This window comes from Trachypithecus francoisi, unplaced genomic scaffold, assembly GCF_009764315.1.
Source record: "Trachypithecus francoisi isolate TF-2019V2 unplaced genomic scaffold, Tfra_2.0 Contig00706, whole genome shotgun sequence".
Lineage (NCBI taxonomy): Eukaryota > Metazoa > Chordata > Mammalia > Primates > Cercopithecidae > Trachypithecus > Trachypithecus francoisi.
In genome coordinates this window covers 7,390-14,778 of record NW_022680834.1, presented here as the reverse complement: position 1 = coordinate 14,778, position 7,389 = coordinate 7,390, and positions in this window count along the sequence as shown.

The following is a 7,389-nucleotide window of genomic DNA, read 5'->3' as shown; positions in this document are numbered from 1 at the left end:
AAGCACAAATTTTGGGGTCTTTCTCAGAAGTTTCTCAGCAGACTTTCCTTGGTGTCTTGTTGGCCCATATGTTCATTCTTAAATCAATTATTGGCAAAAGAAATGGAACTCCCATGATTGGCTTAGCCTATTCAAAGGTCATTCTTAGGTCTGAGGAAATACCAGGTTTTGTGGGGTAAACAAAATCGGGTTTCTTGTAACTAGGAAGAAGAAGGGGAATAACTATATGGGAGGCAACTAAGAATCCACCTATGGTTCTTGGCTTCAAGAGGAAAAGGAGAAAGACAAAGGAGAGAAGAACAAAGAAGCAGAAGGTGGCTGGGAGCAGTGGCTCACACCTGTAATCACAACACTTTGGGAGCGCGAGGCGGGTGGATCACCTGAGGTAAGGAGTTCAAGATCAGCCTGGCCAACATGGTGAAACCCCGTCTCTACTAAAAATACAAAAATTAGCCAGGTGTGGTGGCAGGCACCTGTAATCCCAGTTACTTGGGAGGCTGACACAGGAGAATCACTTGAACCCAGGAGGCGGAGGCTGTGGTGAGCAGAGATTGTGCCACTACACTCCAGCCTGGGTGACAGAGCAAGACCTTGTCTACAAAAAAAAAAAAAAAAAAAAAAAAGAAAGAAGCAGAAGGAAAAGAAAAAATTATAGAAACATTATCTCTAATGAAATTATATGAAGTCATGTGAGTAATCATTGTGACTTTGGGACTTTTATTTATTTATTTATTTGAGATGGAGTCTTGCTCTGTCGCTCAGGCTGGAGTGCAGTGGCATCAACTCAGCTCACTGCAACCTCCGCCTGCCGGGTTCAAGGGATTCTCCTGCCTCAGCCTCCCAAGTAGCTGGGATTACAGGTGCGTGCCATCATGCCAGGCTAATTTTTTTATTTTTAGTAGAGACGGGGTTTCATCATGTTGGTCAGGCTGGTCTTGAACTTCTGACCTTGTGATCTGCCCATCTCGGCCTCCCCAAGTGCTGGGATTACAGGCGTGAGCCACTGCACCTGGCCAACTTTGGAACATTTTAAGCGGAGAAACTATCCAGATATTATTATTTTAGGCTTCAATTTTAGATCTTTACATTTTGTATATAAGTCACTTTCATTATAATAATGCTTGTTTTAAATAATATAAAATACATTTGGCTCTTCAATTCATGGTCTTTTGGCACTTCCTTGCTTATAAGTACTGCTACAAGAAATACAGATTCAGATGGATGAATGAAGAAATACAGTTGTTTTGGTTTCAGGAAAAAAAATTAAAACTATTTTAGATGTATAGTTGACAAAGTGACAAATTACTAAGTTTTTCAACAATGTTAGTGATACGAATCCTCCACGTTAAACTCTGTAGCAGTTCATTTTTTAAAGTATTGTTTTCTTAATTTTTAGAGTCACAAATTGACTATTATATTTAATAGACAAAATTACCGAAAATCAAGATTTATATTTTAGGTATTAGAAGCAAATTATTCTTTTATGCTTTTATTGCTAAACTGACATACAATAATTGTACATATTTATGGGGTTCTGGGTAATATTTTAATGTTTTATACAATGTATAATAATCATACAAAGGAAATTAACATATTTATCACCTGAAATATTTACCTTGTGTGTGTTGGGGGTATTGAAAAGTCACTCTTCTAGCTATTTGAAAATATACATTAAATTGTTCATGTAGCACCCTATAGTGCTATTAAACACTAGAGCATATCCTTTCTATCTAGCTGTACTTTAGTATCCATTTACCAACACTGGTTACCTCTCCTTAAATTGTTTTGTAAAAGTCTTTTAACAACAAGAAACTTTGGTCAAAGTTTTTCTCCATTTTGTTTTGTTTTGTTTTTTCCCTTGGAAGAAGATATACTTTACTAATCTCAGCCAAATTAAAAAAAAAAAAAAAATGCTCAATTTAGCTTTAAATTCAGAAACTATGAAGAGTGCTTCTTTTGTTTTCTTTTCTCTCTCTCTCTTTTTTTTTTTTCCAGACGGAATTTCACTCTAATTGTCCAGGCTGGAGTGCAATGGCGTGATCTCGGCTCATGGCAACCTCTGCCTCATACATCCAAGCGATTCTCCTGCCTCAGCCTCCCAAGTAGCTGGGATCACAGGCATTTTGTATTTTTAGTAGAGACGGGGTTTCTTCATGGTGGTCAGGCTGGTCTCCAACTCCCAACCTCAGGTGATCCACCAGCCTTGGCCTCCCAAGTGTTGGAATTACAGGCTGAGCCACTGCTCCCGGCCAAGAGTGTTTCTTAAAGTAGCAACATTTTAACTATCTGCAGATAACACTGGTAACAGCTTCTGCTTCTGTTTAATTTCATAACCCAGGAAAGAAAAGTTTGCTCTTACTCATGGCTCAAATTCATTACCTTAATGTGGAATCTCCTCCCTTACCTCTAAGAGGAGCAAAGTGGAGGAAAAACAGGTTGAATAACAAGGAATAAGGTGGGGACCAAGCTCCTAAGGATTCAGAATGCTTTCTCTAAAGCAGATTATCCAGCCTGGCATAAGAGCCTTTTTCCTCAAAATGGGTGTTGTCAAAGCTGAAACAATCTCTTAAGTAGAGATTAATATATTAATATTGAGTTAGAATCTTTGTACAAGTTCATAAATTTAGAAGCACGTGGTTAGGGCCTGCTAGTAGAAGCCAAGACCATATACAGAGTGCAGTTTAAAAGGCTCTTTCTGTAAGCAAATAGGATCCTTTCACTATGAATTTTATGGCTTTTCACAGGCTGATATTCAACTAGTAACCAGAGTAAGAACTGTTGTTACCGGATGAGTGATAGATTACTATTGTGATATCTATTAATCAAATAAAGAGTACCTTATATCTTTTCTTGTAGTATTTTCAGAATTTTCTCTTAGATGGGCCAACTTGCTGGGGCAGGACAGTGGATTTAGGAAGACTCCACAGTGGACTGGGAAAGTTAGGACATGTAAGCAAAATATCTGAGGGGTAAAGCAGTAGGAGTCAGAGGTCAGCATTGGAGAGGCCCAGGAGCAGTTCTTGAAGACTAGCTTCTTGTATAACTTACATTGTTCAATCTGTATTTCAGCTGGGTTATTGAATAATGGGCCTTTGCCCCTTAGTCTTTGTATGCTGCATTTTCTATTATGTCAAATGTTAAAATTCCAAAATCTGAAGAACTACAGTATCAATAAGGAAAGGCAAATGAGACAGGGATCCAATTCTAGGATGTAAGGAATTATACGAACTGACCTTTTTGATCAGAATAGACCTAACAATGAGCCTGATGATGCTGTTTCACCAGATTTGGGCTACTATATTGATCTTAAAAACTTCAGAATAAATAAATAGAGCTTCCTCTTTTTTTTCAGGCTAGGCTAATAAAATAGAATATTATTTAATAGACCGACCAAGGAATTAAGGGGCTTTTCCTTTCATTAAGTTTTTTCCCTTAAAACATCTTAGCCCCAGAGGGAGGAGCCAAAATGGCCTATTGGAAGCAATTGCAGTCCCTGGCACTCACAGTGAGGAATGAAAGGAGCGAGTGAATTCAGCACCTTCAACTGAGATACTTGGGTTCTCACATTGAGATTGACTAGGCAAACAACTGACTCATGAAGAGTGAAGAGAAGCAGGGTGGGGCGATGGCCCAACCAGGAATGGCATGGAGCCAAGGGAACTCCCACCCCCAGCCAAGGGAAGTGGTAAGTGATTGTGTGACCCCACCCAGGAAACCACACTTCTCCCACAGGTCTCTGCAACTCGAGGATCATCCTCTTGTGAGCCCAAGCCACCCAGGCCTTGGGTCCAATACTCAGAGCTGTGTGGAGTCTCAGTAGAGTGGTCCCCCAGGCACACACAGAGTTTTCCATATTCTAGCCTCAGGATGCTCGGCAAAGTGAGAGATCCTTCCATGCATGTCCCTAAGAAGGGGGCTGAGTCTGGGGAGCCAAGTGATACTGTTCTGTGAGTCCAAATTCCACAGCACCTTGCAGATTGAGAACTACTATCTTGGAGTTTCAGCTGGACAGTGGCAGCAGGCTAGAGTCTGCCTGAGTCTGGACAGAGTTTCTTGGGGGAGAGGCAGCCATCATCTTTGTAGTTCAGTAGACTTAGTTCTTTCAGCCTGCAGATTTTGAAGAATACAGGTGATACAGACAAGGAGGGGCCCTCACAGCGCAGCACAGCTGCCTTGCCAGATCATGGCCAAACTACTTCTTTAAGAGGTCATACCCCAATACATTTCTCCTCACTGGGCAAGGCCTCCCTGTGAGTGCTTCAACCACTCCAGCAAAGGTTCTACAGACAGAGCTCTGATCTCTCCCAGGGATGAAGCTACTTGGAGGAGGGCCAGCCACATCTCAGTGGTTTGGTAGACTCAGCCATTCCACCCTAGTGGCTTTGGAGAATACACACAGTCCAGACATGGCAAAGTCCTGCCCAGTGAAGCGAACTTGCTCTTCCAAAGGGCAGTCAGACTGCTTCTTTGTGCAGGTCCTTGATTCCATTTCTCATGACTAGGTGAGACTTCCCAGAAGGGGTCTTCAGCCACATCCTATAGGTGCATTGGGCTGTCCACAAGTCAGTGCGCCCCTGGGACGGAATTACCAGAGGAAGGACAAGTCTGCTGTCTTTGCTGTTTCATAGCCTTCACTGGTGATACCTCCAGGTATGGGAAAAAGGAAGGCAACTAGGGTCTGAAGCAGATCTCTAGCAAACTGCAGCCACACTACAGAAGAGCGGCCTGGCTGATTAAAATGAATAACAACAAAAGCAAAAAACCAGAAAGGAGCAACAACATCAAGATCAACAACAACAACAAAAAACCCTCAAAAAAAAAAAAAAAATTCAAAGGTCAGCAACCTCAAAGATCACAGGTAGATAAGCCCAAAAGATGAGAAAAAAGTCAACACAAGAATGCTGAAAACTCAAGAAGCCAGAGTGCCTCTTCTTTTCCAAATGACCACACACCTCTTCAGCAGGGTGCAGAATTTGGCTGAGGAAGTAATGGCTGAATTGACATAATTACACTTCAGAATGTGGGTAATAATAAACTTTGCTAAGCTAAAGGAGCAATTGTAATCCAATGCAAAGGAGCTAAGGCTCATAATAGAAAAAATATAGGAGCTAGTAGCCAGAATAGTCAATTTATAGGGGAACATGAAGGACCTGATGGAGCTAAAAAACACATAACAAGAATGTCACATGCAATCACAAGTATCAGTAGCAGAATAGACCAAGAGGAGGAAAGAATCACAGAACTGGAAATCTATCTTTCTGAAGTAAGACAGATAGACAAGAATGAAGAAGAAAGAATGAAAAGGAATGAACAAAACCTCTGAGAACTATGGGATTATGTAAAGAGACTGAACCTATTCTTGATTGAGGTACCTGAAAGAGACAGTGAGAATGGAACCAAGTTGGAAAAAATACTTCAGGATATCATAGGGGAGAAGTCCCCCAACCTAGGAAGACAGGCCAACACTCAAATTCAGGAAATTCAGAGAACCCCAGCAAGATACTCCACCAGAAGATCAATCACAAGACACATAAGGATCACATTCTCCAGGGTCAAAATTAAATAAAAAAAGGGTAGCGCAGCTAAAGAGAAAGGCCAGGTCACCTACAAAGGGAAGCCCAAGACTAACAGCAGACCTCTCAATGGAAACCCTGCAAGGCAGAAGAATGGCAGTCAGTATTTAGCATTCTTAAAGAAAAAAATTTCTAACCCAGAATTTCATATCCAGACAAACTAAGCTTCATAAGCAAAGGAGAAATAAAATCCTTTTCAGATGAGCAAATACCAATGGAATTTGTCACCACAAGGCCTGCTTTGCAAGAGCTCCTGAAGGAAGCACTAAATACGGAAAGGAAAACATTACCAGCCACTACAAAAAAACACTGAAGTACACAGACCGGTGATACTATGAAACAACCACATAAAGAAGTTTGCAAAATAACCAGCTAGCATCATGATGATAGACGAAATTCATACCTAACATACTAACCTGAAAGGTAAATGGGCTAAATGCTCCAATTAAAAGACACAGAATGGCAAGCTAGATAAGAGACAGGACTCATAGGTATTCGTTCTTCAAGGGACTGGTCTCACTTGCAAAGACACATAAGCTCAAAATAAAGGAATGGAAAAACTTTACCAAGAAATGGAAAACACCCAAAAGCAGGGATTGAAATTCTAGTTTCTGACAAAACAGAATTTACAACAAGAAAGATTAAAATAAAAAAAAAGGGGCAAGGCATTACATAGTGTTAAAACAGTCAATTCAACAAGAGAGCTAACTATTCTAAATATATATGCACCCAATACAGGAGCACCCAGACTCATAAAGCAAGGTCTTAGAGACCTACAGAGACTTAGACTTCCACACAAAAATAGTGTAAGACTTTGACACCCTACTGACAAAATTAGACAAATCATCAAGAAGAAACTTTAAAGAGATATTGAGGACCTGATCAAACAAACCTGATAGATATAAACAGAACCTTCTCCCACAAACAACAGATATATACTATCATTGTTACACAGCACCTACTATAAAATTGATCACAAAATTGGAAGTAAAAGATTCCTCAGCGATGCAAAAAAACTGAAACCATAACAAACAGTCTCTCAGATCACAGCACAATCAAATTAGAACTCAAGATTAAGATATTCACTTAAAACCTCACAACTGCATGGAAATTGAACAACCTGCTCCTGAATGACTCCTGGGTAAATAATAAAATTGAGGCAGAAATCAAGAAGTTATCTGAAACTTCGGAGAACAAAGAGACAATGTACCAAAATCTCCAGGATGCAGCTAAAGCAGTGTTGTTAAGAGGGAAATTCATGGCACTAAATACCCACATTAAAAAACTAGAAAGATCTCAAGTTAACAACCAAACATCTCAACTAAAAGAACTACAGAACTGAGAGGAAACACACCCAAAGGCTACCAGAAGACAAGAAATAACCAGGATCAGAGATGAACTAAAGGAGATAGAGACATAATGAACCATTCAAAAATTCAACAAATCTAGGAGATTAAAAAAAAAATAATAATAAACTGCTAGCTAGAATAATAAAGAAGAAAAGAGAGAAGAATCAAATAAACACAATCAAAATGATAAGGGGGATATCACAACTGCCCCCAGAAATAAAAACAACAGGGAATACTATAAACACCTCTATGAACATAAACTAGAAAATCTAGAAGAAACAGATGCATTTCTGACACATACACTCTTTCAAGTATGAAACAGGAGGAAATTGAATCCCCAAATGTTCCAAAAATGAGTTCTGAAGTTGAGGCAGTAATAAATAGCATACCAACCAAAAAAAAAAAAAAAAAGGCCCATACCAGAGAGGATACACAGCTGATTCTAACAGAGACCAAGAAGAGCTGGT